Source organism: Pristis pectinata, chromosome 1 (assembly GCF_009764475.1).
Source record: "Pristis pectinata isolate sPriPec2 chromosome 1, sPriPec2.1.pri, whole genome shotgun sequence".
In the NCBI taxonomy this organism is placed as follows: Eukaryota; Metazoa; Chordata; class Chondrichthyes; order Rhinopristiformes; family Pristidae; genus Pristis; species Pristis pectinata.
Genome location: NC_067405.1, coordinates 18,476,488 through 18,485,811, shown reverse-complemented (window position 1 = coordinate 18,485,811; position 9,324 = coordinate 18,476,488).

The following is a 9,324-nucleotide window of genomic DNA, read 5'->3' as shown; positions in this document are numbered from 1 at the left end:
AGCTGGGGAAGGAGGAACTTGACAGAGTTGCTGGGCTACTGATGAAGAGCTTCAAGGTTAACAGTGCCATTGCAGATGCTCCCTTTCTGTTTTCAGCAGTCATGGATCAGGGATTCAAGAGTTTGGGAGGACAAAATAGTTTTTCGAGTCTTTCAGAACAATCATTCCATCAGGGCCAGCTGAGTGAAATTAGAACCTTGATGTTATCCTGGGTTTTGTTGGTTCACTTATCCTGCCAGTGGATTTAGAAGATTTTGTTGGTGGTACCTCTCCAATGTGCTTGCTGTAGGTAGTCCATTTTGTCACAAACCAGCAACAAAAGAAACACACTGAGCATGATTCAGTGTTAAAAACTATTTTATTAATCACTACTATTGATAATACGTAAAATAAAAGTAAAAATGTTAGTATGTTAGAATTCAAAAATGTTAAACCTCGAACGTTAACCCCAAAACTAAACTCGTCGTGTGTGTGTGTGACAAAGTCCAAAACTCCCAGTTCCTGAATGGTTCTTAAAGTTCAGTTCCGCAAGCCATAAGGTGAAACATGAGCAAGGGCTTCTTCAACAACCACCGTTGTCTGAAGATAAGATGTAGATGTAGAAAAACATAGAGAGAGTACATACGAAATCCAAATGTTCCACGATGGAACCCAAACGACACTTCAGTGTTTACTCGGTAGTGACTTCCTCACCCCGAAAAGCATCCGAACCGTGGTCGTCCACACACAAATACCTGTTTCCTTCTACAGGTCAGCAACAAAGTGAACTCCACCGGATTACTTCCAACTTCCATACATGGATTTCAGTGGCAAACACAGTTATTGTTTCTCATCCATCGATAGAGAAAACAAGCAGGCTGGTGTCTCTCTCCCTTCTCTCTCTCTCTCCTTCTTCTTCTGCCTTCTTCAACAACGTCATTACGTCCTTTATCTTCTATTGACGTAAGCACGCCCCACACACACATACACACACACTCTCTATCTTAAAGGGACTTTCACTGAGTCCATAACACCTCCCACCTAAAAAAAAATTTCCCAAGAAAATTTTAACCGCGCATAGTTAGTAATGTTAATAATTATCACGCTACACAACTACAGACTATCAGATTAGTACAGATACATGTTTCCCATTTAACATCGGGAAAGACAATCAGCAATCATTATCTTTGCCTTTAATGTGAGTTATCAGGAGATCAAACTCTTGCAAAATTAAACTCCAGTTTAACAGCCTTCTGTTCTTGTTTTTGACTCGGCTCAGAAACACCAATGGGTTATGATCTGTATACACAGTCAATGGTTTCTGAGCGGTGCAAACATATACACTGAAATGTTGCAAGGCTAAAACAAGCGACAGTAATTCTTTCTCTATGGTGGAATAATTCTTTTGATGCTCATTAAATTTCTTTGAAAAGTAAGCTACAGGATGGTCAATATCATCAAGGTCACCCTTCTGCAACAACACAGCTCCTGCAGCTTCATCACTGGCATCTACTGCTAATGAAAATGGCTTTTCAAAGTCAGGTGTTTTGAGCACAGGATGGTAGCATAAAATGGCTTTCAGCTTCTCAAATGCTTCTTGACAAGAATCTGTCCAAACAAACTTTACTCCCTTCTTCTGAAGATTAGTTAGGGGAAGAGCAATATCAGCAAAATTTTTACAAAATTTTCGATAATATCCAACCATTCCCAAAAATCTTCTAACAGTCCTCGTACCTGTGGGAATAGGGAACTCAGATATTGCTTGAACTTTTGCCTGAACAGGAGCTTGCTTGCCTTGACCTACAACATAACCAAGATACGTTACAGTGGCATGGCCAAATTCACTTTTAGCCAAGTTAACTGTAAGGTTAGCCTTGGAAAGTCTTTCAAACAACATTTCTAACGCAGAGATGTGATCTTCCCAAGTATCATTTCCAGTCACTAAGTCGTCAATGTAGGCATCTGTATGTTTTAACCCATGAATCACTGAATTAATCATTCTTTGAAATGTTGCTGGAGCATTTTTCATTCCAAATGGCAAAACATTGTATTCATACAATCCAGAAGGGGTTACAAAGGCTGAAATCTCCTTTCCTCTATCTGTTAATGGAACACACCAGTACCCTTTTAATAGGTCAATCTTTGTAAGAAATTTTGCCTTTCCCACTCTGTCTATGCAATCATCCACCCTAGGAATAGGGTAAGCATCTGACTTTGTTACAGCATTCACTTTCCTGTAATCTGTGCAAAATCTAACAGTTCCATCAGGTTTAGGTACAATAACACAGGGCGAACTCCAATTTGAAGTAGAATGTCTAATAATATCATTTTCCAACATGTATTTTATTTCCTGATCAACAAGTTTACTTTTTTCCACATTCATTCGATATGGGTGTTGTTTGATTGGTTTTGCATCCCCAACATCAACATCATGGGTAATTATCGATGTTCTGTTTGGAACATCTGGGAACAGATTTTTAAATTTTAAAATTAATCCTCTCATCTGTTGTTTTTGTGAAACTTGTAAATGGTCCAACTTCGTTTCAAGGTTCTCCATGATATTTTGGTTTTTCAGTTTCGATGGAACAATATTTGGTCTAAATTGGCCTTCCTCAACATCAACATCAGGCATTCTAGAAACAACCTTTACACCATCCACCAAGGCCACAACTGAATCCCTCTCATAATAAGGTTTTAGCATGTTTACGTGACAGAGTTGTGTTTTCTTGCGTCTATCTGGTGTTTTGATTATATATGTTAGATCAGTCACTCGAGATTCAATAACATAGGGTCCAGAAAAACGAGCTTGCAAGGGATTATTTTGGCTAGGGAAAAATACCAACACCTTTTGCCCCACTGCGAATGTCCTAGGCCGAGCACGTCTATCAAAATATGTCTTCATTCTTATCTGGCTTGTTTTCAGATTCTCTCTCGCTAGCTGGCAGACTCTCTCCAACCGAGTTTTAAATTTTTGGACATAGTCCAACAGACTCAAGTGAACTTCCTCATTAACCCATTGCTCTCTTAACAACTCCAAAGGTCCTCTCACCCTATGTCCAAACACAAGCTCAAACGGACTAAATCCGATTGACTCCTGGATCGATTCTCTAACGGCAAACAAAAGTAAATGGATACCTTCGTCCCAATCCTTGGTGTTTTCAAAGCAATAAGTCTTCAGCATATTTTTGAGAGTAGAATGAAATCTCTCCAGAGCTCCTTGAGATTCTGGGTGATATGCAGATGATACAATCTGCTTTGCTCCCAGCTCATAGACTATTTGTTGAAAAATTTTTGACATAAAATTACTACCTTGATCAGATTGGATTTCTTTTGGCAAACCAAACAAGGTAAAAAATTTTACAAGAGCCTTTGACACCGTCTTGGCCTTAATATTTCTAAGGGGTATTGCCTCTGGAAATCTAGAAGTGGCACACATGATGGTTAACAAATACTGATTTCCAGTCTTAGACTTTGGTAAGGGGCCAACACAGTCCACAATCACCTTCGAAAAGGGTTCACCAAAAGCAGGAATTGGTTTCAAAGGAGCCACAGGGGGTTTTTGATTTGGTTTACCTACCATCTGACATGTGTGGCAGGTTCGACAAAACATCACCACATCTTTTCTCAAACCAGGCCAATAGAATTGTTTCAAGATCTTCCCTACAGTTTTATTCACACCAAAATGACCACCCAAAGGCATACTGTGGGCCAGGTTTAAAATCTCATCCCTATAAACTTTTGGAACAACAACCTGATGAATAACTTCCCATTCCTCAGTAACAGGAACATGAGGAGGTCTCCATTTCCTCATTAACACTCCATTTTTGACATAGTATCCAGTTGGCACCTTTTCAATCTCCTCACATGAGAGTGCTTTTTCTTTCAATTCTGTCAACTCAGGGTCCTTTGTTTGTTCCACCATAAAATCCTTCCTTGACAAAGACAAATCTTTAAATTCAGGCTCACTATAAGGATGTTGATCCTCCAGTGAAGACAGAAAAGTCTCAGATAAGGCATCAAAATTTTCTTCCTGTTTAGGACTGTCACAAGGAACCACATCAGACTGCATCGGACTGTCTGTCTTGGCTAATTCTCTAGCTCTAGCTCGAGTCACCGCACATGATGGGTAAACATCTGAATCATCCTCAGACTCATCAATCCTTGGTTTGGTTGTTAACCGTACCACAGGATCACTTTCTCCATTTGCAAGGTCATTTCCCAATAACAAAGAAACTCCTTCCACTGGCAAACTAGGTCTTATCCCTATCTCGACTGGTCCTTCTACGAACTTTGACTTTAAAATCACCCTGTGAAAAGGGACAGACATGGTGTCACCTGTAACGCCTCGTACTAGATTTACTTCACCAAAATTTAAAACACTGTCCAGCAAGAGAGATTGACTAGCCCCAGTATCTCTAAGAATTTTCCCTGGCACCTGGGGTGACTCATCATTCAGTGAAACAAAACCCTCTGATACATACGAACGGAATTCTTTTCTCACCTCCTCCAACTTTTCCGCTTTTCCCTCTTGCAAGGACTGATCTTTAACAGCATCTCCTAAACCTTTTTGATTTTTAATTGCCTGAAAGCAAGCATTGGGCCCAGCTTCCTTCTTTTTCTTCAAAAGGGCACAATTAGATATCACGTGGCCAGGTTTCCTACAGTAATAACAAGTACGCTCAACAGGTTTCTCCAGCCCTGGCTTCTTTTCATCTTTTCCTTTTTGATTACCTCCTAATTTAATCTCTGGTTTACCTGGATTGTCTTTGTAACTCTTTTGAAAGGTTTTAGGTTGTCCCCATTTGGATTTATGGGTTAAAGCATAATCATCTGCCAACCTAGCAGTTTCTTGTAAAGTTTCCACTGCCTTTTCATTTAAATATGTTGTTAATTCAGCTGGAACACATCTTTTAAAGTCTTCCACTAGTATCAATTCTGTCAATTTATCATAATCCCCATCTACAGTTTTAGCCAGGCACCATCGTTCAAAACATATTCTCTTTCCATTGGCAAATTCCATATAAGTCTGATCTGCAGATTTCCTCAAGTCTCTGAATTTTTGTCTATAAGCCTCAGGGACCAATTCATAGGCCTTCAATATAGCTTGTTTTACCTTGGTATAATCAGCTGCATCCTCAACAGACAAAGCAGAATAAGCTTTTTGAGCTTTACCTTTAATCACACTCTGTACCATAAGAGCCCATCCTTTCCTTGGCCAGTTTGAACTCACAGCAACCTTTTCAAAATGTTGGAAATACTGATCAACCTGATCTTCTTCAAACGGAGGGACTAATCGAACCTCCCTGCTGGCTGAAAAATCATCATCAGAATCAGATTCCGAACTCCTACGCTTCATTTGTAACTCATGCTGCCTCTTTTTCTCCTCGTTATCCAGCTCCATCTGCTTCATTGCTAGATCAGCCTCTATCTTCATCTGAGTTAGCTTTTGTTCGGCCTCTATCTTTAACTGGGTTTGCTCTCGTTCAGCCTCTAATCTCTTTTGTTCGGCATCTAATTTCTTTTGTTCTCGTTCGGCCTCTAATCTCTTTTGCTCTCGTTCAGCCTCTATCTTTAACTGGGTTTGCTCTCGTTCAGCTTCTATCTTTGCCAGCTGCACCTGTGCCTCAGAAATTGCTATTTCACTGCCAGGAAACTGTTTTAACACTTCCTTCTCAAACACCTTCTTTTCCACATAATGGCCAGCTATCAATCTCTGAATATCTGCCTTTCTCATAGACTGCTTTACTTCTGTAAGGTTTAGCCTGGTAGCAATCTTTATCAAATCATCCTTTTTCGCCACCTCCAATCCCTTTTGGGTTGGTGACTCCAAAAATGCCTTAATATCCATTGCTGCTGGTTTCCACACACACAAGCCAATTAAAAAAAGAATTTATCAGAGCTCCCTCAAAAATCTTTGGATTGAATCTCGAACAAATCTCGTCAATCTGGGGTACAATCCCAGACGACACTCGTTAACCTTGGGAACTATCCCGGACCAGCCCCCAATTTTGTCACAAACCAGCAACAAAAGAAACACACTGAGCATGATTCAGTGTTAAAAACTATTTTATTAATCACTACTATTGATAATACGTAAAATAAAAGTAAAAATGTTAGTATGTTAGAATTCAAAAATGTTAAACCTCGAACGTTAACCCCAAAACTAAACTCGTCGTGTGTGTGTGTGACAAAGTCCAAAACTCCCAGTTCCTGAATGGTTCTTAAAGTTCAGTTCCGCAAGCCATAAGGTGAAACATGAGCAAGGGCTTCTTCAACAACCACCGTTGTCTGAAGATAAGATGTAGATGTAGAAAAACATAGAGAGAGTACATACGAAATCCAAATGTTCCACGATGGAACCCAAACGACACTTCAGTGTTTACTCGGTAGTGACTTCCTCACCCCGAAAAGCATCCGAACCGTGGTCGTCCACACACAAATACCTGTTTCCTTCTACAGGTCAGCAACAAAGTGAACTCCACCGGATTACTTCCAACTTCCATACATGGATTTCAGTGGCAAACACAGTTATTGTTTCTCATCCATCGATAGAGAAAACAAGCAGGCTGGTGTCTCTCTCCTTTCTCTCTCTCTCCTTCTTCTTCTGCCTTCTTCAACAACGTCATTACGTCCTTTATCTTCTATTGACGTAAGCACGCCCCACACACACATACACACACACTCTCTATCTTAAAGGGACTTTCACTGAGTCCATAACAATGTCTTTGAAACACATCCGAGGAAGGGAATCACTGCTGTCTGGTAGATTAAGAGCTTTGTGCCAGGTTTGAGGTCCTGATCTTTGAACACTCATTTTCTAAAAGACTGGAGGCAGTGGCGACTTTCATTGATATCTGCCTTTACTGAGAGGTGGGTCCCAAAATATGGAGAGAAGAGAACTGGATTCAGTGAATTGAAAAGGAATTCGCCCAAGTAGATTGGACTAAAAGATTGCTGAATGAACAATGGGAGGCCTGCGAAAAGAAAATAGTCCTGATACGGACTGCAAAGCCTCGAGATTCACAATGCTGTTCTATTTTGGCATTCAAACAGCATTGTGAATCAGCCTGCATTGTTTCTGAAAGTCATATAAAGAACAAAAACTTCAAATGCCAGGTTCACCAAATAGAACTGTTGGGTTTCCTTTGTAACACAGTGGCCTGTGTTTATTTTTGGTGTTAAAATATCATTGCACAGTACCATGATATACATTTAAAAAGCTCTAAAAAGATTGTAATACTTGACAGTGTTGTTTAAAACAATGGCATTGTAAAGCACCTTTGTGTATTAACATGCTGTTTCAGAGTCAGCAGGCATTATTAGCAAAAAATAGAACAGTACAGCACTGAACAGGCCATTCAGCCCACAATGTTGTACTAATCTTAATGTCCATTTATTCTAAATGTCTTCTTCCTGTATATCATCCATATCCCTCCATTCCCTTCATATTCATGTGTCTATCTAAAAGCCTCTTAAACTCCACCGAACTGCCTGATTCCACTACTACCCCTGGTAACCCATTCCGGGCACTTACCACTCTCTGCGTAAAAAAACTTGCCCCTCACGTTGCTTTCAAACTCCCCCCCACCCAACCTTAAAAGCATAGCCTCTGGCGTTTGACATTTCTACCCCAGGGAAAAGATTCTGACTGTCTACTCTATCTATGCTCATAATTTTAAACATCTCTATCAGGTCTCCCCTCAGCCTCCAATGCTCTAGGGAGAACAACTCAAGTTTGTCCAACCTTTTCTTATAGCTCATACCCTCTAATCCAGGCAGCATCCTGGTAAACCTCAACTGCACCCTTTCCACAGTTTCCACGTCCTTCCTATAATGGAGCGACCAGAACTGCACATAATACTCCAAGTGCAGTCTGACTAAAGTTTTATACAGCTGCAGCATGACTTCCTTACTCTTATACTCAACACCCCTACCAATGAAGGCAAGCATGCCATATGCCTTCTTTACCACCTTACACACTTGCGTAGCCACTTTCAGTAAACTATGGACTTGAACCCCAAGATCCCTCTGTACCTCAATGCTATTAAGGGGCCTACCATTAACTGTATGCTTTCTGCTTTCATTTGACTTCCCAAAGGGCAACGCCTCACACTTTCCTGGATTAAACTCCATCTGCCACTTCTCTGCCCATATCTGTAAGTGATCTACATTCCACTTTATTCTTCATTAGTTCTTTACACTCTCCACAAATCCACCAATCTTGGTGTCATCCGCAAACTTGATAATCCACCCAACTACATTTTCATCCAACATACAACAGTACAGCACAGGACAGGCCCTTCACCCCATGATGTTGTGCCGAACTAATTAAACCAATGACTCCTAATTAATCTAATCCCTCTTCCCTGCATATTGACCATATCCGTCCCTTCTATGGATATTCTTGTGCTTATCTAAGAGTCTCTTAAATGCTCCACTGGTATCTGCCTCTACCATCAGCCTGGTAGTGCATTCCAGGCCCCTACCACTCTGTGTAAAAAGCTTGCCTTGCCCATCTCCTTTGTACCTTCCCCTTCTCACCTTAAATACATACCCTCTAGTACTGGACATTTCAATCCTGGGGAAAAGATACTGGCTCTCTACTCTATCTATGCCTTGTATAATTTTATTAACCTTTATCAAATCTCCCCTCAGCCTTCGCCATTCTAGAGAAAACAGCCCCAGCTTGTCGAGCCTCTCCTCATAGCACATGCCCTCCAAACCAGGCAGCGTCTTGCTAAACCTCCTCTGCACCCTCTCCAAAGCCTCCACAACTTTCCTATAATGAGGCGACCAGAACTGAACACAATACTCTAAGTTTGTTATAAACATAACTTCCTGATTCTTGAACTCAGTGCCTCGACTAAAGAAGGCAAGCATGCCACATGCCTTCTTTACCACCCTATCAATCTGTGCGGCCACCTTTAGGGAACCATGTACTTGGACCCCAAGATCCCTCTGATCATCAATGCTGTTATGGATCCTGCCATTAACTATCTACTCTCCCTTTATGTTGGATCTCCCAAAGTGCAGCACCTCACACTTGCCCAGATTAAACTCCATCTGCCACCTCTCTGCCCATATCTGCAACTGATCTATATTCCGCTGTATCCTTTGGCAATCTTGTATGCAAACCACAATGCCACCAATTTTTATGCCATCTGCCTATGCCCACCCAACCTCATTTTCATCCAAATCATTGATATATATGACAAACAGCAGAGGTCCCAGTACAGATCCCTGCAGAACACCACTAGTCACAGACCTCCATCCAGAATAAGACCCATCCACCACTACCCTCTGTCTTCTATGGGAAGCCAATTTTGGATCCAATCAGCCAAGTCA